A 24,956-nucleotide genomic window follows, 5' to 3' on the forward strand; every position below is an offset into this window, starting at 1 on the left:
CTCAATGCCAGTAAAACAGAGATTGTCCTCATCATGACTCCTGCACCCACCTTCCCTCTTTCTCTCTGGCCTGGCCTCCATTGGCCCTGCGCCTCCACCTACCAACGGAGCAAAAAAAACTGGGGGTTGTCTTCGACTCCACTCTCTCCTTCTCAAAATCACATCGCGGACATCTCTAAAAAAAATCCCACTAACAACTACACCTTCTGAGAGGTATTCTACCTTTTCTCACCTTGCCCCAGAGGCTCACAATCTCCAGAGCCCTGGTCCTCTCTAGGCAGTACTATTGCAACCGCCTCTTTCTCAAAATGCCCTCTTCTACCCTCTGTCTTCTTCAACTCATCCAGAACAGAACTGCAAGAATTATCCTTGGCCTCAAGCACAGGGACCGCATCTCTCCGGCACTGTAATCCCTTCACTGACCCTTTGCATTCGACAAGGCTTTCTGGGGCCTGGGCCCACTCTATCTGCAATGCTCTCTTCCTAAATACTCGCCATCTCGAGCCCTTCGCTTATCTTCCTCCAACTCTCTGCGAGTGAATAGTTTCTCCAAGTAGAGACTTGGGGGAGATCTTTATCTAATGCAGGGGCCTCCCTCTGGAACAGCCTCCCTGCCTCTCTCTCCGTCTTGAGCCGTCTCTCCCTAAGTTCTGTTAAGTCCTCAAGACTGTCCTCATCACCTGCTCCTTCTCTCTCCCTCTCCCCTGCTCTCTCACTCTCCCTCCGCTACTTCTGCTCAGTTTTGATGACTGGATTCTTGGTGTACCTTCAGAGCCTCACAGGTCCCAAGCTTTCCTCGCCAGTCTCCTGCACTTGCCCCCAGGCCTTCCACTTGCTGCAGCACTACTGCACTTCGGTTATGACCCATGAGAGTGGTATCTCTCTGCACTTAACCCATGTTCTGACAGGACTGGGTGCACTTGGTCCCTATTGCCCCCCATGCACTTCCTGTTCTGTTCACCTGCATAATCTGAATTTACCATGTCTAGTAAGAGCGTTGTCTGTTTTCCCTATGTCTTTCCCTCCCATGCATGGTTGCACTTTGAAACACTTGTATATAAGCGCATAATAAATAATCAATCAATAAATGGAGGTGATGTAGACGATTCTTTGTAAAGCATCCAAATCCTGTGCCCCACAGACCACTTAGCAATACCAGTTTCGTATATTTTAAAAGGAACAATTCTCCCCACATTATTCGAACATTTCAGCAAAGCAGCATTATAGCTGCTGTCTGTGTTTCCCCTCAAAATAATTTTCGACAGAAAAATGAATTCATCAAGTTTATTTGTCACACATGTATTCTTATGTATTCAGATTGGAAAATCTGATGTCCAATCCATGTACATGTGCGTCGCTCACATCACTCTCTTATGCAGAGACCATGTTTTGGTGACTGGGACCAGCATAAAGACTCATTGGAAAACTATAAATAAATTATACAAGTGTGTATGGGCTCTTATATGATGTAATTCATGCTAAAGCAGTTCTATTCCCTATCCTATTGCTGTAGTGTCTCAGCATGGAATCTGACCACATCTTGTCCGCCATTGATCTCTATTATTCTGCTTCACAATAATCAACAAAGTTGGTGTTTCTTTTGTTCTAGGCCTGGCCTGTTCAGTCTATTACTCTTTTCACTTAAATAATGTTCTCAATAAACGTATCCGGTTTGGTTATACCTTTACAGCTCTGGATTCCTTTCCTGTACCTCATGGCACTGTCCTTCCCTTACTCTCCTACATGGGGTAAAACGTTCTGATATATTATGACATCGCTTTAGTTTAGCTGTGGGACACGTGCGCCCCCATTTCACAAAAGGGGGTAACTCTACCAAAGGTGACAAATGGGTAATTGTGCCAGAGCTTAAATGTCAAAAGAATTACAGGAGGGAAAATACAGCCTGGTTATAAAATCCACTCTTCAGTTTCAAATCCAGGGCTATTTGTACTTCTTGTGGCAAATGAATGACCATCCTTAGTTACCTTCACAGTAAAATACAGAGTCGTAATGCTTAGGAAATTACCTTCAAAAATACGATCAACACTGAGCTGATCTTAAAGAATGGTTTTAACTATCAATAGTTGCTGCAATTTAATGTGAGTATTATGGGTTGTCACCAAAAACGGTATTATTTTTCTGCAAGCACCCTAACTCTTGCTGCCGAAATGTGCATTAATTAGGACTGGCAGTGTTCTTTAATGTTGGTGGTGATCATACCACTGCAGATAATGCTGGACATATATATTCCACTGGAGATATGTTGGTGTGAAATACTTGTTCAGCATCTATCCCCAGGTAATAATTGCTTGTGGTAATAAAGTCCTTCTACCAGCAATTATGTAGTATACGAACCTTCCCTTACATGTATGCACTGGTGGAGTGATAAGCCAACTGCAGCTGTAATTTACCACTGGCCAGGTGTGCACATTCAAGAATATTTCTGAATGATCAATGACATATAATTTCGGATATCGTCTATTAGCCTTTTAAAACATCATGAAAAATGGAACACCAATGTTTTGGAGAATCCACCAGAGAACAAAAATGCTTCCAAACACTTGCAATTTAATAGAATAAAGCTCATGAAATGGAAATACCCCCACTAAAGAACTTAGGTCAAGACTGAAATGTCTACATGGGGGTTTTGCACCTTCTTGCTCAACAACTTCCATCATTGATCGCAGGATAGACAATGGTGAGGGTTCAAGGCTGTCATAGTCAAAAACATTTGGCGAGTAACAGGTTGTGGAGTGATGGTCTACATACATCTGACTTGCCCACACTCAAGTCATAGAGCACTACAAACAATTTCCTCTCGACACCAGCACACCCTAAAGTGATCACTTGCCCAGGACACATGTACAAATCACAACACATTTTTTTAAATTAATCCATTGCAGGTACACTTATCGGGCCTCATTACGACCCAGGCGGTAAGTTACCGCCTGTGTCGTACCCTTACCACCATGGTGTAAACTACATTTACACCATGGTGGATGGCGGATTTACCGCCCCATTCCAAGGTGAGTGGGGCGGTAAATCCCCATTTCCCATTTTACCCTTCCCCATTCCCATGTTTGCCCCATAGGGCATAATGGGAGTGGGGAAGGCGCTAATTACGCCACCGTAAATTACGGTGGCGTAATTAGCACCATGGTCCCTTAGCGCCATGGATTTTAACGCCTGCAAAAAGCAGGCGTTAAACTCACCATGGCGCAAAGGGACCTCGGAATCAGGCATTAAGGGTCGGCGCCGTTTACGGCGCCGTTAACCTCTTAACGCCTGATTCATAATGAGGCCCATCGAGTTCATATTTCTGTGTGGTTGTCAGAGCTAGTTGAGTGACTATGACAATTTGTGATTTAATTTTCTATATTATGCCACAGATATCTTAAAGAATCCTCCAACACTCTGAGATGGTCCAAGGGTTTTAATTAAATTCCCGATGGGAACAATGGTCATCCCTCTCTGTCATATATACAATTCCCTCCTCCATACCCCAGGTATCCCTAAGCACCAGATTAGTATTTACTACTTGTTACATACTACTGTCTAGGATGTAGCTAATACTGGAGTTGAGGACCTGAAGGCATGGTGTGAGATAAAGGGGTGCTTCACATACACAGGCTGGCACATGGGGAGATGTGCTGGAATGTGGTCCTTCTCAACTGCTAATGTGCTCTCCTGTGGTAGAATAGGCCTCTGCATTTCTCACTGGCAAGCCTTCTACCCCAGGCTGGGAGGGGTTCCTTACCCCTTGACAAATTCAGGGTAAATACCATGTCACAATTATTTCTTTCTGCCATCAGTTATGTTTTCTCCTTTGCTCTCGAATATATGTAATCTCACGCAGAGCATCATTGGTTTCTACTCTGTTGGTTCTCACTTTTACCATTTATTTAGGGTGAGGTTCTTTATACTAATTGGTAAGATTTTTCTGGTATTATTTGTAGGGTGTGGGCAGAGCTGGTCTCTTGTATTTTGTGCTCATGCATGCTAGCTGGTGTTTCCTTCATTGGGTTCTGGGGCAGTAAGAGACTCATCCAAGTTTGTTTCTCATGTTTAGTTTGCTTGGTAAAAGGTCAACAGCATCCCCAATGGCTCTTTTGTCTTCATCAAAAAGGTGGCAGCAGGTTGACTTTCGCCGAATGGAGATTTCTACTGTACTTTGCTGGGATCAAGTCCCCCCGCACTCAGGCATATGCATAGTCCTAAAAGTACATCAATTTGGCAGATGTTCAACATCGGCCTGCAACTTATCCCATCCTTGACGCTCTACTCTGTCTCCGTTCTGTGCTACTTTTGTTTGCCTGCACAATGTTTGTTGTGGCCAAGCTAAGGAATGCTCTTCAGTGGAACCATGTGCCAGTACTAATCACTGCATACGCTTCCTCACAATTCCCATCAATGCTCTTTAATATTATTCCCATCAATGCTCTTTAATATTATAGTAGGGCTGGCTATTTTGAATAAGTGGTTCATCTCATGAGCTTTTTCTAAAATGTAAAGATCAACAGAACCTGTGTTTTGGTAGGTTGTCTTTCACTTCAGTCCAAAAGACATCAGATTTGAGAGATTATGAATCACTGAGTCAATAACAACTTTGACCCCAGCAGTATGTGTCTGTGTAGTCATTAAACCCTCAGCTGGTACCTGCAAGAGATTACAGGAAGTAAGACATGTTTTTGTTGTGTGATTATGATATATGATGTGGCATTCATAACGCACCTGTACACAAGTGTTATATTATTTATAAAGTACTACATTACCATAGAAAACAAAGTCAGACCTAAATCAGTCAAACTGGTAAAATAACACGACAGCACCATAAAGGCCAGCTCTGCCAATCAACCAACTAAGAAAATTAAAAGTCTTTAGGATTTGTATAAAATGACCAAATTGCCTCATAGCTCTCAAGGTCCGAGGCAGAACAGCTGCAACATGTAGAGATTGCCTTCAATACATACTTTGTTAAAGCTCCTTTTACAGAGATCTAATTTGATGAAAAAAGTAGCAACCAATTCGGTTAGTTGGGAAGGAACTAGACTTCATATTTAACTGCAGTACGACACCTCGCCTCCAAATGTGACACGTTGTGTCATTTAGTGCAATTCTATGCATGTGACAAATTGTGCAAATGTGCAAGCGATATTATGGCTAAAAAGTAAAATATTTAAGAAAGTGTAAGCAAATACATTAATCAGTTTGGCACCTAATCACTGCGCCCACTTATAGCGATTGCACAGCAGGTGGTACATGACTAAACTTGCTCAGACTGTCTGCCACATATGTTATGCATTTCCAATATTAACATTAACATGCTTGATCCTTCGTAACTAATAGGATAAACGTTGCATCCTATTCGTCATCAAACATGGCTTTTTCCCACCAGTCTTTGTTGGTAGGTGGAATTTAGTACATCATCTCATCTAGTGCACTTTATTGCATTCAGCAAAATGTGCAAATGTGCAAAGCTTAATATTGCTAAAAGCAATAAAGCATCTAGAAGTCATGACTAGGTACCTTCATCGAATTGGCGCTTGGTCAAGTCAATCAATCCAATCAATTTAAAATTTCACCACTCGCACTTCAAAGTTAGACTTAGCAAAGTATATCTATCGCGCATGTTATACCACTTGGATGTTTAGACTAGTCATACTTAGCTATTCCTAGGAGTTGAGGTGAGCAATCCACGCCATGGACCATCAAACGTACCTTTGCTATTCTGGATTTGTTTTTCCCAGAATCTCTTTATTATTCCTGGCTAGCATGCGAGTCAATGCTAGCACCAAGGTTGTGCTCGTCCCCCACATGTACCTGGTCCACAGCCAATCCCTTTAAAAAACCGTAGAACCAATATTTCCTTTGCCTAAGAATTAATTTCTATGCATATTAAACTAGTCACAATGCAAGACCCGGTGTTTAAGGGTTTCAATTTGCGTGCCTTCGCCGCAAAAGCGACAGGCTCCCTTTAGACCATCATTACTGAGATTAGACCAATGTTTGATTTTCTCATTGGTGTGAAGCTGATTCAATTTAAATTGTAGATACAGGTCACAAGCCCTCTTGCAAGGAAAACTTGACGTGGAACCATTTTGGTGATAAACCATGCTGTTTTCTTGTATTTCTTATATTTCCGAAGACACTCTATGGTCTGACACCAATGATGTTCAAATAGTTTTTTTTTTTACATACGTTGGTCTCTCACGAATGTCATCAGCATTTGAGTCAATTGTTTTTAACAGTATGTTCATGTTATCATGGTATACCATTATTGATTTCCCTCTTTTATCATGTTGGCAATATCCTCATACAGTGAGTTGATCGGGGGTGAGATAATTTTGACTAAATTGTTTAATAATCTCCAATTATATACTGTCGACAATGAGAGAATCCCAAGCTCATGGCGCAATATTGCATTCGGTAAGGAGTTGGCTAGCCTGAGGGTTTGTTTCCAAATCCTTCCTTGTGTCTGGTCTAAGATGGATTCAAAGTTCACAAGACTCATGTGTAGTCCATATAAGATGACCGCCTCTACTTTTAAAGTATAGTAATCAAAGAGAGGTGACATGGAGTATTTACAGTACATGCTGTATATTATTTTCATTTGGGATATCAATGGCTTTACCTTGTCTATAAGTGAGTTTTTCCACATAATGGCTGATGACACATCACATAGATTGTGCCCTCAGTACATTACAGATATTGGTCGTTCAATGTGTAATCCATCTATGGACCACTTAAATGCAACGATTTTCTTCTTTCGATTATTGAAGATGACAATACTTGTTTTGGTGACAATAGAGTGAAGGCTAAGTTGTATATATTGAGCAAAAAGCTCTACTTTGGTCTGAAGTCCAAAGGGGGTCTTATCAAATAGGAGAATTTCATCGCCGAAATCCAGCCAGTGGATGTGTAATTTGCCTAGCCTAACCGGAAACTTTATCTTGTGAGCCCATAGAGTATCCATATTGCACAGGTACAAATTAAACAATGTTGAGGCTAAATTACAGTCCTGTTTTACTCTAACCTGAGTCGGAATTGGCTGGGTTAGTGCCCCATGGTGGTTGGCTCTCACTAAATAGGTCGTATGTTCGTGTAGTTTGGCTAATAATAAGACCATATGCCCCGTAAAGCCCAGTTGTATCATCTTATTCCATAACGCATTGCGAAAAACGCAGTCGAAAGCCACAGCCAGATCCAGGGATGCCATGATTACTGGGCCAGAGTCGCACATCTTGCTCCCAGCGAGTATGTGTGCCAAAATGATTGAGTTACAGGCGGTCCCCATCTGTCGGCGAAAGCCGACTTGAAAGCGTGTGAGGGTATTATTTTGGGTCATATGGGTTTCAAGTTCCCTTAGGATTAAAATTGAAAAGACATTCTCAGATAGATCGGCACTATGATTGAGCTGTGCCAGGAATTTGGTATCTTATTCGATAGCAGATTTTATTTTTAATATAGGGGCCCAGAAACTGGGACCGTGTTTGAGCACGCAGGTGGGAATGCCGTCAGGCCTGGGGGCCTTTTAGTAATTCAATCTTGAGATTGCCCATTCCACGTCTGCTGTGGTCCAAGGGCATACCGTGCTATTTAGTCTGGCGCAATTAGGCACTGACACACTAGTGAATCTAAATGGCAATTTGTATTTATCTAGAAAGTGAACGAACCACCTCTGTGCGGATATGGAATATGTTAGATTGTCCGCCTGATTGGGGGTAGCAGTTCTTAAGACAGCCCACACTGATCTTCTGTTGTTACAACACAGATTTGCGATTATCTTTTGATTGTCAGCTATGTAAAGCTTGTACTTGATGATAGGACATTTGTTTCTGTACGTATTGCAAATCACTTTTTTCCTATGCAGATATTCCACTATTGGCAAGTGGAGTGCTTTCAATTCGCGAAGTAACTTGTTTTTGTGCTGCTTTGAAGCATGCACCTCTGGATTGTAGGCGTGTGCTTTGTCAGAACCCCTGTTTGCATGGTCTTCTCAGTCAGTTGTTATTTACTTCTTTTTGTTGTATACTTAGTTTACTAGCTAATCTCTGAATGATGTAGCTGGTTTCTTTGGTGATCATAGAAATAGGTAGGCGATCCATTTGATCGATAACTTTGGATGATCAGTCTCCAATAGTTTTAATCTTGGTTCTGTCTTGAGCAAGGGACCAGTTGCATCAATACAGGTGGATATGATTATATGGTCTCCCAGTTGCGGGTTTATGGGAAGTACCAGTTTACAAAATGGAAGCAGATGCACTTAAACCACAAAATAATCTATGCATGAAGATTTAGTGCAACTGTGCCACGTAAATGACAGGGATTGGTGATTAAAGCCCAAGAAGTGGATGTCCCACTGGTTCAGGAAGACTTTCCATCTGTTTCCTCGGCTCCTAGCTATCGAATCATGTGCAGGTGCCACCCTGTCTTCCCAGGGTGCAGTTTGCGAGAGGCAGCACGCATTAAAGTCCCCTCCTAATAGAATATTGTAGTCAGGATTGGTAATATGTGCATCTTCAAGGAATATGTCCAGGTGTGAAAATATTTGGCCAAGAGGTTTTCTGGCAGGATTCCAGTATAAAGAAATGATTAGGTATGGAGGGCTGTTTGCATCTGATAGAGTTATGTCACTGGGCCTCATTACATGTTTAGCGGTAGCCTTGCTGGTAAAACTGGCTGCGTCAAACTTGCACATATTTCCGGCCCCTGGCAATGGGGAAATACAGGGCCATTACAACTCTGGCGGACCCTGAATTTCTGTATGTTTACTCCCCATTCCCATTGAGGGAGACCAGTAGCACCGGCACCATTCAGAATGGTGCCGGTGCTACCGGCAGTGTCTGCTCGTGGATGACGGATGCCGGTATGCCCGCAAGGTCAGACCTGGTGGGCGGTTAGGCAACCACGAGCAGAACTCAGTTTGCTGTTCCGGCAACATTGTTACCGGACCTGCAAACTTATGAGGCCCAATGGCAAGGATGTCTTCCAGTTCAGCCACTACTTTAGAGAAAACGTCCAAGCTATTACTAACCAAGATAGCTAAACCTCCATACGGCCTTACCATATTTCCACCTTTTGCATTCACTGAGTAGGACGTCAAGCCATTTAAATCGATTTTTCACAGCTTCATTGTTTCCTGACACAAGATGATAGATACCAGGTCATTAAAGAGAGTGGAAATAACCCATGCATTCAGATTGTTATAACCACATGAATTCCACAATGCTTCTGACAGAGCATGTTTGCTACATATAGGAGGTGGAACTCTTTGCATCCTTAAGACTGTTTACCAAAGGCACAAGCCAAGACCAGTCTTTGATGACCGAGGATAAGGATGCAAACTGTGCAATAGCGTTTTCGTTTGTGGCATTCGAGGTTGAATTAGATGCCAATAATTCTATCATGGAATTCTAAGAAGCTGTCTGCTCTTTCGATGGCAGTGAATCGGTGCAGGCTTAATCCCATTTGTGCAAAGACCGAGCAGTACTCCCATATCATTTTATTTATTTATTTATTACATTTATATAGCGCGCAGACAGCCCAGGGGCATTGTGGCACTGTTACTTGTAAGGAAAACTTAGTTACAATGGGTACAGGTTGTGCCTTGGGTTACAGTGAGGCAGTGACCTGTGATCAGATATAGGTGGTGTCATACCACGTAATGCATCATACATGACATTCATGAGGGCTAGGCCATATGTTTGTTAGATGAACAGGGTCATTTTCAAGGCTTTCCGAAAGGTGGCCAGTGAGGGTTCAGAGCGCAGGGAGCTAGGGAGGGTGTTCCAGTGTACGGCAGCGAGGTACGGGAAGCTGGAGCCCCCTGCTCTGGCTCTTTTTACCCTGGGTACTGAGAGCATGCTGGCATAGGGTGACCTAGTGGGTCTTGCGGAGGAGACCGGGTGGATCCTCTGGGAAAGGTACATTGTGGCGGCAAGATGGACACATTTGTGGGTGATGCTTAGCGCTTTGAATCAGATCCTTTCCTTTATGGGGAGCCAGTGGGATGCTTTTCTGGCAGCGGTGATGTGCTCTCTCTTGGCAATGCCTTGTGCAGCACGCAGGGCACTGTTCTGTATTACTTGGAGCTTCTCAAGGTTTTTGTTGGAGGTCCCTAGGAAGAGAATATTGCAGTAATCAAGCCGCGAGCCAGTTATGGCCCTGGCTATGTTAGTGCATGTTTCTTTTGACAGATAAGGTTTTGATTGTGTTAAGGAGCTTTGCATGGTAAGCAGCAGAGGAGGCGATGGCGTTTACTTGTCTGGTCATGGATAGGTTGGAGTCTAAGCGACACCTAGTGTTTTTACTGTGTCTAGTACTGGGATCCTGATTGAGTCAATAGTGAAGTGACTAAACTGTGTGTCAAGTTTCTTGATGGTGTCAGGGGAGCCTACGAGTAGGAGCTCAGTTTTGTCAGAGTTAAGGCAGAGGCCGTTGATAGCCATCCACATTTGGATTGTGTTGTAAATGTTGATGAGGGTAGCAGAGTCCGTGTCATAGTCGCCTGTCAGAGTGAGAAGGATCTGTGTATCGTCGGCGTAGTTGGTGTAAGAGATGCCCATGGCGTCAAGGATGAGGAAGAGGGGGCGGGTGAAGATGTTATAGAGGGTGGGGGAGAGGCAGGAGCCTTGGGGCACCCCACATAGCATGATGGAGGGTGATGCCGTGGCTAGGTCAGAGAAGACCTGCATGGTCCTGCCTTGGAGGAAGGAGGTGATCCATGTGGTGGCTTCTTCAGAGAAGTTGGCTGTGGAGGAGAGGTGGTGGCAGAGGATGTTGTGGTCTACAAGATCAAAGGCTGCCGACAGATCCAGGAGAAGGAGCAGGACAGGTTTGCCTTGGTCCCTTGCGTCGTCCATTTGGTTTTTGAGGTCGAGTAGGGCAGCCTCTGACCCCGTGCCTGGGGCGAAAGCCGGATTGTCTCAGTCCAAGGAGGTTCTGTTCTTCAAGGAAGTGCTGGACCTGCAGGTAGGCTGCTTTGTCTAGAATCTTGAGGAGGAAAGGGACAGTGGTGATGGGGCGGTAGTTATTAGGGGAGGTGGGGTCAAGTGTGGGTTTCTTTATGAGGGGTCGGACCCATGCTTCCTTGAGGCATGCAGGGACTCTCCCTGTGGTGAAGGAGGCGTTGACGAAGGCTGTTAGGAAAGGCGCCAGGGTGTCTGCGCAGTCTTTGATGATGGAGGCAGGACAGGGGTCGCCTTTGCAATTGGAGGGTTTTATGTTTTTCATGATGTTGATTGTCTTTTTCTTGGATGGTTTTAAAATAGAGAAGGTGGGTGGGGCCTCTGTGGGTGAGGGGGGCGGTGGTGGCGGGGAGGGTGTAATGTGGGTGGTAAGTGTTAGTTTGGTGTTCACGATTTTGGCTTGGAGGGAGCTGATCTTATTGCGCATGGCTGTTTGGATGTTGTCACACCATTCTTTATCCTTGGTGAAGTTTTGGGGGGTGGGTGTGGGGGTCTCAAGTTCCCTGAATATGGCGAACATTTCCTTGGTGTTCGATTTGGCCTTAGCTTTAATGATGGCTTTCTTGTAATTATTTGCAATGGATTTGAAGTTGAGTTTGTCTTTATCATCCCGGGATGTTGCCAAAGAGCTAATGCTGCTCGTTTGTCGATGCGTAGTTTTAGAAGGTCTTGGGTGAACCACGCATTAGCGGTTTTAAAAACGCAGCGTTTTCCAACACAATAACATTGTATTTATGTTTGCGGTCGCTTCAAAAGCGACCGCAAACATAAATACAACGTTTTTAAAGCTGTGGTTTTATTTCTAAGTTTTCCGGGCTCCTCCAGCCCGGAAAACTTAGAAAAAAAAACGCAGCTAGTGCTTATTTTTTGTAAAAAAAATAAATAGCACTTACCGAGATTCAGCTGCAGCTTTCCTGCTCTGGTCTCCGGTCCGCGTCCTCCGAGTCCCGGCACTAATGAAGGGAAAGCCACCCAGCGGTAGACTTTGTTTACTACAGCTGGCTGGCTTTTCCTTCATTAGTGCCGCAAAAGCAATAGCCAGCACAGGAGGGCCTCCATTTCACAAAATGGCTGCTCCCCTGTGCTTGCTTTTTCGAATTTTGAGCTTGAATAGCTCAAAATTTTACATAGGAAGTTTTAAAACGGAGGATGCTAGTATTTTTTTTTTATGTGGCCTATCTATTTTTGAAATAAAAATTTTTACTAGACCATCTGCACCTGCCATTTATAGCAACATCACTCAGCCAACCGATAATGTTGATAGTGTCAGGAGTATACTTGGTGTACAAAGTCACAGGTTAGTCTACCTCCTCATCTCCCCATGTAATGAGAGACCCGTGCTGGTCTGGTGCATTTTCAACTCTGACATTAGCTAGTACCCTGGGATCAGTCTCCCTCAGGGCTGATCCGTGTGAGAGAAAGCAGTATCAAATTGCAATTGCTTGTGTCTTTAGCCATGACAGAGATGGAAGGTCCTTCAACAGCGGCCGACTTGCCCAGATTTGTGCTTCCCTCATTGGAGAGCGCCAGGTCATTATCTTTTTTAATGTTCTTAATAAGTGGATAGAAAGTGGAGAGTTGCGTCTGTTTGGAGGTTTCAGATCCCATAGGGTAAGCCCTAGGCATTCTCGATGTCTCAATATTATTGGTTTTGACTGCCCCAACAGTATCTACATTAATGGTATGATTTTTTTTTTCTTTTTTCTTTGTATTCGTATTCTTTTTTATCAATAGTGTTAGCGAGTTTGGGCAATGTGTCATGCATTTGGAGCGCCTCTTTACTTTCTTCGTCAAGTTGGTTCAAGTCTAACATCTTAATTTGATAGATTACAAATAATTCTAATGTGCGAGTTATGGCCCTTTAGCTTGGGAAGGGTGAGATTTTCACTTTTTTGCCACCCTCATTGGGCTGAAGTTTTCTATGAGCTGCAAAATTACGGCTTCACGTTTGATATGGCACCTTCGCCAACCTGCTGAGCATGTGGTGGGCTAGTCAAAACCTGGGCATAACATCGAGTAGATAACATACTTGGTTTTTCAGAGAGATTTGTTTGTGTAGATCTCACAGATACAGAAAACCTAATGGGTTGCAAACCCTGGGTTGTTGAAGGCATGTTAGAGTGTTATACATCTTTATCAGCATTAAGTGCCTTACCAGATGCCTTACCACACATGAAGCCTTATACTTTAAATTTTAAGAGTATGTCTGAAGAGGTACGTTTTAGGTCTCTAATTTCGTAGTGCGTTAACTCGTGACCTTTATCCAGCAAATTTAGTGTGCACGTTATTACAGGAAATTACATTTCAGCACTTTCAGTGTCATGCGAGGAAGGTGAGTTGCCCATCAAGGCAATGTGCGAGGCTTTGTGTGCTTAAGGTAACCTATTTTGATTGCACAGGGCTAGAACAGACCAGGAGAGCCTGAGTGCACTCCAGCGGGCAAGATATTGTTTGAATTGCTGCTCTCTCTTTGCCTGTTGTTGTGTATGCCCCCACCGGCAGTGGCCACTGGGGTGGATGGACCAAGAGAGAGTCGCATTCTATTTCCCAGCTTCGTCATGACAGCCGGTGCCATCATGGAGACGTCGGAGATGGATTGATTTTGTGTTGCTGGCAAGGACAGACTGGGACATGCATATGGTACATGTTCCCAAATGCTGAGAAAGCTATTCTGTACCATTATCATACGGTGCATATATTTGTGCATGCATAAGTGAGAAGGCTACATCTTGTACAATTCCCTCATCCTTTTCGTTCTGCACAATAATATCATGTGCCACTTAATTTGTAATTGTGTTTACTGCATGTGATTGTGACACCGTCTTGATTGTACTATCATCTAATGGTGGTATATCTGTGGATTGCATGGTGCAATTATGCATTACTTGGTTTTCTTTGATTTGTGCTTTGCAAATCTTGCCACTTCTGAGGCTACCCACCATGCTATCATTTGCAGTCCATCGGGCAAAATTAAGCCTACCCCATCTGTCAGTGACGACGTGCTGTCTTCCCACTCTTGGTCAGTAGTTGGAGACTCAGCACAAAGGAAAGACAATTCTTAGCTCCCCCAGGAAGGTGCAAGCTGAATTTCTAAGTATCGAGAAGGCATGTGTGTAAGTGCGCTTACATAGACCACTCTGCTTCAGACACCCTACCATAAATCCTGCCTGCCTTGTGACTGAAACCAACGTGTATTCCCACCCACTATGGACAGATAGCATGCATGTAGCACCTACGTTGAGAATTCCCAGAACCTTACGTGTGTGTAGAGTATTGGTAAATTCAATGTTATTCTCCTGCAGTGTTAAATCCTAATGACGTTTTACTGTAAAACGTCTATCCTCGTTATAACTCATAACAGTTTATACTCTTGGTCCCACTCTTAATATGGATAACACAGCCTGTGGACATCAGCCAAGCTAGACAACGTCTTCACAATGCACTGTGCAGTACTTTAAGCGTGAAGCAAGTTTCCATAAACTGCACACTTACCACATAAGAGACAAGGTTCTGTACTTAATTCACGGGACTGCCAGTGATTAATCAGAGATGGTAGAATCGAGCCCGAGAGCCCCCCTCCCCACCCAAATAGTAGAACAGTACACTTAGGTGCACTAAGGGTACGCGTGTGCACTCAGAAATTATAGGATTTCTGGGAGTTGGTGGGCGGGCCGGAGGGCGGCTCCATGAGTTAAATAAACAAAGAAGGTTACACGTTTGGTGGGAACCAAACTGGGCATTTTCAATGGAAGTGAAAAAAAGTGAATGTCAAATCCAAGTTATTACTTGAGATATTGGAACGAGAATCCCTCACTCAATCATTCCCAATGACCAACGCGTTTTGGCAAGATGCAGTCCTTCCTCTTGGGGACGGAGAGAGTTCCAGGGAGTCACGGGCAGCGTGTCCAGCAAAACAGTACACTTATGTGACAAAACTAGTAAACATAAGTGCACCGAAGTTATATTAATGAATGTAAATGTTTTGCAACCCTCATTCTTGACGTTACACAGTAGAGGAAAAGAATTAACGGGTAGAACACTCATACTTATATTAAAATATCCCAAAGGTATTCTCCTAGGCGGGGAGGTTAAACAAACAATCTGTGCATTCTTAATTGTTAACATTGGTTCCCTAACCCAAAATTGCAGCATTCTAATGCACCTTATTGTAAACATACTTTGAAATTGCACACACAAATCAGCAACACACAGCAGCATATTTACATGGAAAATGTGATGCTTGCCACAATTCTGATTCCAGCGCATGTTGATGATATTGGGGAAAGCAAAGTTGTTTAAATAATTTATCATGTAACTTTATGCGGAATTTCGAAATGTTTTAATGTAAGTAGAGTTTTGATACACTGACGACAAGTATCAGAATTGTAAACTAAAATGCCTATTGCCATGCAGGTTTAAATATATTCACATTTCATCATGTAAATGGGTGCATGTGCGTGCAAAATAGCGAGATTTATGCTGTCATGTAATTTGCATTTTTGTGTAGACAAGTTGCATGTGATTATGTATTATTGTGGCGACGTCCCCTGCATAATTCTTGGTTATTGAATTTGCAATGATTTTTAGTTTGATAAAGCAAAACACTGAATCCTAGACCAGCCTGTACCTTTTCCCCAGAATTGTGGTCGTGGTTGTATGTCAGGGGCCAGTAGATCAGGAGTGACCTCTCGGTAAATTAAAAAAAATATATAATAGTACATTTCTACCAAAGCATGTTCGTCTCTAACAGTAACACATTAATTTAATTAATTCCTTGAGTTTCCTAGGAGCAAATCAAATCCGGGATTGTGAGCATGATGTACAACATCGCACACATATTTTCAGGGATTGATAGACATGTTTAACACAGGAAAACAATAGTTTACATAAATAATAATACTGACCGTTTTGACAGTTTTTTACTTCTCAAAGTGGAATAGTACGGAGGTTAGTTACTCCCCTTCATTCCTAAGAAAATAATGTAAATTCATTGTTTTTCCAGAAACAGAAATATAATTATTCTGTCTTAAGTGGGCTTATAATGCTGATTAAAAATAACTTGTTGATTTCCAATCAATTCATTTTTTAAAATCGCAAGCTGTGGGACCCTTTCATACCCCCAAGGCATTTTTGCTGTATAAAATAAGGGTTTCTATCTAAATGTATGTTTGAAATGTCTTCATTCAGTTCATGATGAACCTAACTCTTCACAACCTTCCCACACATCCCCCTTGTTATGGGCCTTGCCTCACTGTTGTCCATTTCCCTTAAACTCCACTCCAGGATATTTCTTTTGGAATCCAGGGTTCTCAGCCTGCCACAAGGAGGAAAAGAAATGGCGACACTATCAGGGTAATTCATGAAAATTCTCACAAAAGTGTCGCACGCGGCTGGTGCACAGCGTGCCCGTGCGAATGTCTGCGCCAGCCGCATGCGATAAAATCAATTTCCGCGCACAGCGTATTCATGGATTCTCGCCTCCAAAAGCAGACGTGGCGCAGAGTGGCGCAGCGACCCTGCAGCAGCGCCAGTTATGCCCCCAAGTACGCCTTCGCGCAAGGAAAAGCCATCAAGATCGCAAAACCATCGCAAAGGGCTGCGCCAACCCTGTACCAGTTTACCGGACTGGCAAACAGCAAACGCAAAGCGGGGAACGCGTATTACGGGTTTCGGGAACACGCGTGCGCGAGAAGTTTCACATGCGATCTGGCCTGGGGGAGCGTGTGCGTGTTTTTCAGAGGTGCGCGAGAAGTTCCACACGCGATTGGCCTGTGCGCGTGTATCTCAGGGGTGCGCGAGAAGTTCCACACGCGATTGGCATGTGTGCGTGTATTTCAGGGGTGCGCGAGAAGTTCAACACGCGATTGGCCTGTGTGCGTGTATTTCAGGGGTGCGTGAGAAGTTCCACACGCGATTGGCCTGGGCGTGTGTATTTAAGGGGTGCGCGAGAAGTTCCACACGCGATCGGGCCTGGGGGAGCGTGTGCGTGTATTTCAGAGGTGCGCGAGAAGTTTCACACGCGATTGGCCTGGGCACGTGTATTTCAGAGGTACGCGAGAAGTTCCACATGCGATTGGCCTGGGCCCGTGTATTTCAGAGGTGCGCAAGAAGTTCCACACGCGATAGGCCTGTGCGCGTGTATTTCAGGGGTGCGCGAGAAGTTCCACATGCGATTGGCCTGGGCGCGTGTATTTCAGGGGTGCGCGAGAAGTTCCACACGCGACTGGCCTGGGCGCGTGTATTTCAGGGGTGCGCGAGAAGTTCCACATGCGATCGGGCCTGGGGGAGCGTTTGCGTGTATTTCAGAGATGCGCGAGAAGTTTCACAGGTGATTGGCCGGGGCGCGTGTATTTCAGAGGTGCGCGAGAAGTTCCACACGCGATCGGGCCTGGGGAAGCAGGGTACTTGTATTTCAGGGGCTCGCGGGTGGTTTTACACGCGATGGGGTCTGGTGGAGCGGGGTACGTGTATTTCAGGGGCTCGCGGGTGGTTTTACACGCAATCGGGCCTGGGAGTGGGGTATGTGTATTTCAGGGGGTTGCGGGTGGTTTTACACACGATCGGGCCTGGGGTACGTGTATTTCAGGGGCTCGCGGGTGGTTTTACACGCGATCAGGCCTGGGGGAGCGGGGTACGTGTATTTCAGGGGCTCGCGGGTGGTTTTACACGCGATCGGGCCTGGGGGAGCGGGGTACGTGTATTTCAGGGGCTCGCGGGTGGTTTCACACGCGATCGGGCCTGGGGGAGCAGGGTACCACTCACCGTCTGCCTTGCATGTAGAAGAACGCGTAGCCAACACCCACCCGCTGTGAAGTAATAGCGTGTGAACCCCAACGCCTGCAAAACACACGCACCGCACCCCACGAAAAGCAAAGCCCGTGTGCGATACGTCACAGACGCGCATACGCGCTAAGGGCCTTTGGTCCAATGGAATCGCTTATGCGTGCTGGCGCGCTTACGCGCTAAGGGCCTTTCCTCGAATTACACGCTGACGTGCAGACTTTTCACATACCAAATCACTCCGTATCAAGCTGGCCACGCGAAAGCACACGGAAGACCACGCTCCTGCCCAAATGCCCGAATTACTGCCCCCCAGAGCCCCAAGCAGCATCCCACGAGCCATCTGCTGTTGCCTGCTGCCACCGTGCCCTGCCATTTGGTGCCTGCACATCAGCCATCTGCAGGGGTCCAGTTGCTGTGTCCACCCCTGCTGGTACAGAACACTCCCGACTGGTATACCATTGCTCCACAGCCCAGCCCCAGGACCCAGTTGCCCACGCACGCCTGCCTTGGGGGTCGCCATGTCGGGGCAAACACCATCCGAGACCACTGGCGACCGCCAGCCAGAGGGGCAGAGGGCCACCAGCTTCAGTCAGAAGGAAGTTGGTGTCCTGGTGGAGCTTGTCCTGGGGCATTATGATGCCCTCTTCGGATCACCACGCGCCGACAAGGAAGGACGGGACAGGATCTGGGACGACTTTGTGGTTGCCATCAACGTGGAGGGGGTGGCAACCCGCAACATCAAGCAAGTCAAGAAGCGCTGGGAGGACTTCAAGTCCAGGACCCCCATAAAGGCCCGGCACCTCATGGAGGGGGGCCGGGGCAGATTGAGTACCATCCAGCTGAGGGTCCTGGAACGCGTACGCCCAGCGCTCCATGCCCAGATCCTTGAGAGGCAGACCCGTCTGGAGTCGAGTGGTAAGTGGCCAAGCATTGCTGTGTGAGACAGGGCATGTTGCAGTGTGCTGGTTGTCTGATACTTGCCTGTATGTGTGACATAGGCCATGTACACGTTTGTGTGTGCAGGGACATCATGGTCATGCATGTGAGACCAGTAATGTGTGAAGCACACGGTTGGTGTATGTGTTCAAATGCAACATGGGGAGCCCTATGCGGAATGGACACATGAGAGCATGCCAGTGTCTGTTCCTGGACATGGGTGGGGGTGAGGGATGGGTGCTGATGCCATGTACATGTATGGTGTCCATGTCTGTGTTTCTGACCTGCGTGTCTGTGACTTGTGAATGCCATGGATGCATGACACATGTCTGTGACAATGTTCAGAATCACTGATGCAGCCTAGTTATCCTTGCATCCACTGTGTCTGGGGTGTACGAGTCCAGATTGATGAAAGTACGTTGAAGTGTGTGCATGTGATAGGCATGACCCATGATGCATGTGAGTCCAAAAACAACATTGTGTGCTTCAAGAGTCCCTTGGACATGTTTGCTTATGTCCATAGCATGTGCCATGCCTGTTACTGCATGTGTTTTGCCTGCACTGACCCATGTGTTGTGGAGAGACATGATGGAAGTGATCTTTGACAGTGCCACTCATCTGCTATTGCTTCCTATCTAGGGGACCATTGTACAGTACCCTGATGCTTGTGTTCTACGTCTCCCTCTACACAGCGCAAAGTGAAGAAGAGGGCGGAGACGGCGCTGTGGAGCTAAGCGGCGGGGATGCCCCCACGGCTGCAGCGGAAGGGGTGGGTGAGCCCCCACAGGGGCTTGCAACGGCAGAAGACGGTGTGGAGCCATCCAGGTTGGTGGTTTCCACAGAGGAGGAGGAGGCCGCTACTGAGCCGCACATGGGACCTGGTGGGGGCATCCCTGCTGGTGCAAGTGGTGCAGTCCAGGGGCAGGAGGCAGCACAGGTCGCCGTGGAGGTGCCTGTGCATGTCACTGTCCCTGACACTGTGACTGCACCACCATGCACCAGCAGGGATGCCCCATCCAAGACCCGTCCGTAGGTAGGGGGGATGTCCATGTCATCTGACTCCCCTCCACCTGCGTACGAGGGGACCCCTGGCCGTATGGAGAAGGTCCTGATTGGTGATGCGTTGCGCACGGCTGTCATTCGTGATGAGGTGCGTGCTTCCCGGGTGGGGCACGCACGTCATCACGAAGAGTACCGTGCCAACGTGGCCCAGTTGGGAGCGGTCATGGTCGGGGTTCTCGTACATGTGTCGGGCACTCTGGCGACCCTCTCCTCCTCTGTGGAGGTTATGCGCCAGTCGTACTCCATGCCGTCTTCCAGCCCAGATGCTACCAGGGCCCCCTGTGGACCTGCCCCGACCAATGCAGCCACCTTGGTGGGGATCCCATCCCTGCCACAGTCAGGAGTCGGAGGTCCAGCAGGGGTGGACACACCAGCAACTGGACTGCAGCAGATGGAGGATGTGACGGCATCCGTGTGGGAGCGGTTGGGCCAGCAGATAGGTGCAGAGCGGCAGCGGGCAGAGGAGGAATGGCTCACAATGGTCAGGGCGGAGAACTCCATGCGGAGGGCGCTGAGGCGGGCTGAGTGCCTCGAGGGTCTTAGCAGTGAGTTGGAGGTGGACACTGCATTATCCCTGCGAGACCTCGGGGCCAGGGAACATGCCCGCCTGCAAGCCATTGAACAGGAGTTCGATGATGCCCTGGCCCATGACAACAACCAGTGAGCCGTCGGACTAGCCCGCTGCCCTTGTAAATAGTTATGTAGTTAGTGTTAGGTTTCCTTTGCTTTTTTATTTATTTTGGACCTTTTGGACAATGGACCACATTTTTGTATATAGTTTTTTTTATTAGGTAGTATTTTTATATAGGTTTCATTTCTTCAGTTGGGATTATGGACCCTGGATTGTTTATCTGTATATAGTTGACTGTTGGATTTTACTTTTTTTTTGGATTTACCCATGGAGCAATGGTTTTCGGTTTTGTTTTTACCTTGGATTTACTTTCTTGAACTGTGACTTTGGACACCTTTCCTTTGGATTATGATTTGTCGTTTTTCATTATTTCACGGACATGCTGCTTTTGGTTTTTGATTCCCATTGTCATTTGTTTATTTTTTATTCCATTTATGCTGTTTTTAATACATTTGTTTCATCAATCTTCAATGTGTAGTATCATCTCATTGGTATTATGCATATCATGATATGGGTTTTGAGATTCACTGACACCCATTGGGTGTATGTGAGGGACATGTGTTCATTTCCAAACTTGCAATTGGGGTTCTATCATGTCATTGCCTTTTCTAAGTGGGTGGATGCAATACTCGGGTGGGTGTTTGGCATTTGGAGGCTGACCATAAGGGCCAGGGATCTAGACTGTGATGACATGTTGGCTGGGGGACATGTGTGGGGGCTTGCTGGCAGGTACCCCGCAATGCTGGGGGGTGGGGGTGCAGGGGGACATGAGTGGGACATGAGTGGGGGCCTGCTGGCAGGTGCCCCGCAATGCTGGGGGGTGGGGGTGCAGGGGGACATGAGTGGGGGCCTGCTGGCAGGTTCCCTGCAATGCTGGGGGGTGGGGGTGCAGGGGGACATGAGTGGGACATGAGTGGGGGGCTGCTGGCAGGTGCCCCGCAATGCTGGGGGGTGGGGGTGCAGGGAGACATGAGTGGGACATGAGTGGGGGCCTGCTGGCAGGTGCCCCGCAATGCTGGGGGTGGGGGTGCAGGGGGACATGAGTGGGACATGAGTGGGGGCCTGCTGGCAGGTGACCCGCAATGCTGGGGGGTGGGGGTGCAGGGGGACATGAGTGGGACATGAGCGGGGGCCTGCTGGCAGGTGCCCTGCAATGCTGGGGGTGGGGGTGCAAGGGGACATGAGTTGGTGATCAGTAGTGCAAGGAGACATGTGCCTTTGCTGGGGGGCATGCCCATGTTGGGTGGGCTGCCTGCGGGACATGACCAGGGATGCAGGGTAGTCCCCTGTGGTGTGGGCTGCCTGTAGGGGCCGTGGAGGGTGTACAGGGAACACCTGGGAGGACCCACACTGCCAAATCACATGTAGGACTCCCCGGCACCCCTGAAATACACGTACCCTGCTGAAATCGCGTGTGAAACTTCTCGCGCACCCCTGAAATACACGCGCCCAGGCCAATCGCGTGTGGAACTTCTCGTGCACCTCTGATATACACGCACACGCTCCCCCAGGCCCAATCGCTTGTGAAACTTCTCGCGCACCCCTGAAATACACGCGCCCAGGCCAATCGCGTGTGGAACTTCTCGCACACCTCTGATGTACACGCACACACTCCCTCAGGCCCGATCGCGTGTGAAACTTCTCGCGCACCCCTGAAATACACGCGCCCAGGCCAATCGCGTGTGGAACTTCTCGTGCACCTCTGATGTGCACACACACGCTCCCCCAGGCACCTCTGAAATACACGCACATGCTCCCCCAGGCCCGATCGCGTGTGAAACTTCTTGCGCACCTCTGAAATACACGCGCCCAGGCCAATCGCGTGTGAAACTTCTCGCGCACCCCTGAAATACACGCGACCAGGCCAATCGCATGTGGAACTTCTCGCACACCTCTGAAATACACGCACACGCTCCCCCAGGCCCGATCGCGTTTGAAACTTCTCGCGCACCTCTGAAATACACGCGCCCAGGCCAATCGCGTGTGGAACTTCTCGCACACCCCTGAAATACACGCACCCAGGCCATTCGCATGTGGAACTTCGTGCGCACATTTTTTTCCGGCGCAGGGACGCTACCACCTGCTTTCGTGTGGCGGACATGTATGGGACTGTGCGCGTCTTTGGCCGTGCGCTGTTTTTCCCTATTCCATTCCATGAATACCTGTTGTAGACGAGCGTGTGGGCGTTCCGCGCACTTGCCTCCTGTACTTCCCCCGTGACGCCCACATTTTCACGAGTTGTTCCCCATTCTGCATCTAACGCCCCGTGTTACGCCTACTTTTGTTATGTGCGCCGCGCTATGTGCGAATTCGCTGTGGCCTTATCGCACGGCGTTCGATGACCTGTGCGCCAGCGTGCGCCGCGCACTTTTTCAGCGCACATCCCACATTTTGCGCATGCACGGACTTCCATGAATAGATGTGCACTGTTTTCTGTGCGATAATCGCACTTGCACTGCGATTTTCGCTCTTTCACTGCGAATCGCACGTTTTCGCCGAAATTTTCGGTGCACATTAATTCCATGAATCGGCCTGTATATTTGTGAAACATGGCTGGTGAACACACCTGTGTTACTCCTACTGCTATAAAAACGGACATTGTGTTCTGTTTCATGTAAATGAGCGTTTTGCTAGTTTAGCTGTTGCTATAGTAGCTATCAATCGATTGATCAGTCAGCCAATTTGCTATAACCTATCATGATTTCCCTAGAGGTCACCCGAAAGGCAATAGCACTCTTTGATTTTCTAACTCAAAGTCTACATCTTTATGATCCATTGCAATTGTTGGTAATAGTAAGTTAATCATGTACTATTTCAGTTACATAGATGCATCAAACCCTTCTACAAATCATTGGAAGCATAGGTTTCAGCATAGCGTTTGAATTTTAAGGTAAATAACTCCCTGTTAGTGGTATCGTTTTGCCATTTGATTCAATGGTGAATAGTTACTCCTGTACTGTCTGAAATTATGCTTCAAATTTCAAGAATGAAATTCACGCTCCCTTAATTACTTATGATCAATTATAATTATATTTAGTACTATTCTTTCTTTTAAAAAGAATCCTGACAATCATCCGTCTCAGATCCTTCGATTTGTGCTTAATATAATTTTGTGTTATTTCTTGGCACTTTGGAAGAGAAGGGTGGAGATGCACACATTTGTATATTTTGAGCAGTTGTATATAAAAGAAAACTTTAAAAACATGCCTTTGTGATAATATTAAAACTAAACTCTCTGTGAGAGAACACTGTGCTATAACTATGGCGCTTTAGTTGAGTTTAGCCAGTAATGGAACTAAGTAATTACTTTAAATCTTTGACATGTTGCCTCATAATTGTGTAGTTCTAATTCAGAGCAGATATCTCTTATCAAGAGCCACAATGATTGTTTGATTTGCACAAATACATATTCCACCTTTTCTTACAAAAAGACTGTTATAACCCTGAATATATGCTAATTTCATCCAATCCATGGTGTGCAATTGCAACTATTTACCACTTCATGTTTCTGTCCCCTTTCATAACGTCTTCAGGAGAAAATATTTTTCACCAACTGGTTGGTGTGATGCACTGTCAAAAGGAAGCAGTGTTCATATCTGAGTAAACGAAAGAAGATATGAATCCATCCAAAATGATCTTATGGTATACTTAGAGTACACATTGCTTAATCATCATTATTATTATGAACTTTGTCATCAGGGTTGTGTTTTATTTTATTTCACTTAAATTCTGTTTTTTTTACAAGAATGTTCTATAGTATGAGGTAAATTCATAAATAATATATTTTAAAAATCACATTTTATAGCAATCACCATGGGCAGAAAAATTAACGGAGCAGGTTATTTGATTTAAGCCCCTACCCACGTTGCAGACCCGGCATTTAGAGATGTATGGGGGTCACTCGGGGCATGAGCTTCTCAGATTAAGTGATAATTCTGCCCGTGTTTATGAACACTTTTGTCTGGTACACATGTTTCTTTGATTCTTACTGGGAAATTAAAACATCCTTAATGCCAACATTAGGCCCCTTTCTCCTCTCCTTTAGATAGTTTTAAAAAAAAGCCTTGGATACACGCCATGTGACAACCTAGAATATTGTCACCTGTCAGTGTCAAGCCAATCAAAAATGACAATAACATGTGAACATGATTTACTATGCTCCCATATTTATAATGCCTACACATTAGGAGTTTCCACCTCCTACGTATCATTCCCTTCCATATTGGTAATTACATCTATATGTGCATCCATCTTACTAGGATAAAACACATGTATTCCATGTTAATAATACAAGCAGGGTTACCCATCTACCAGTTGTGGAGTAATCTTCATAAGGATTGAATGAGTAGGACCAAGTGTAATGAAAATTTCAGGTAAGTAACAAATGTATGGATAATTTCAAGAGTTACAAATCAAAACTGAACAACCAGGATGACAAATAAAGTATGGCATTGTGAGACAAATCACAATTTAGTTTTCAGTTCTACCAAGTGTCCTGTAATTAATGAGATCTTGTACCTCCTGTGTAAAGTCCTACATGCAGAATGCAATGCATAATCTCTGGTACTTTTGAAAAC

General features: G+C 46.0%; 1 protein-coding gene across 2 annotated transcripts in view; it reads left to right on the forward strand.

The window, feature by feature from the left end:
• NYAP2 (neuronal tyrosine-phosphorylated phosphoinositide-3-kinase adaptor 2) overlaps positions 1-24,956 on the forward strand; it is a 1,523,268-nt gene that overhangs the window by 1,010,204 nt on the left and 488,108 nt on the right. The window lies entirely within an intron of this gene.

The sequence above is a fragment of the Ambystoma mexicanum genome, chromosome 10 (genome assembly GCF_040938575.1).
Source record: "Ambystoma mexicanum isolate Mex_15411 chromosome 10, UKY_AmexF1_1, whole genome shotgun sequence".
Taxonomy (NCBI): Eukaryota; Metazoa; Chordata; class Amphibia; order Caudata; family Ambystomatidae; genus Ambystoma; species Ambystoma mexicanum.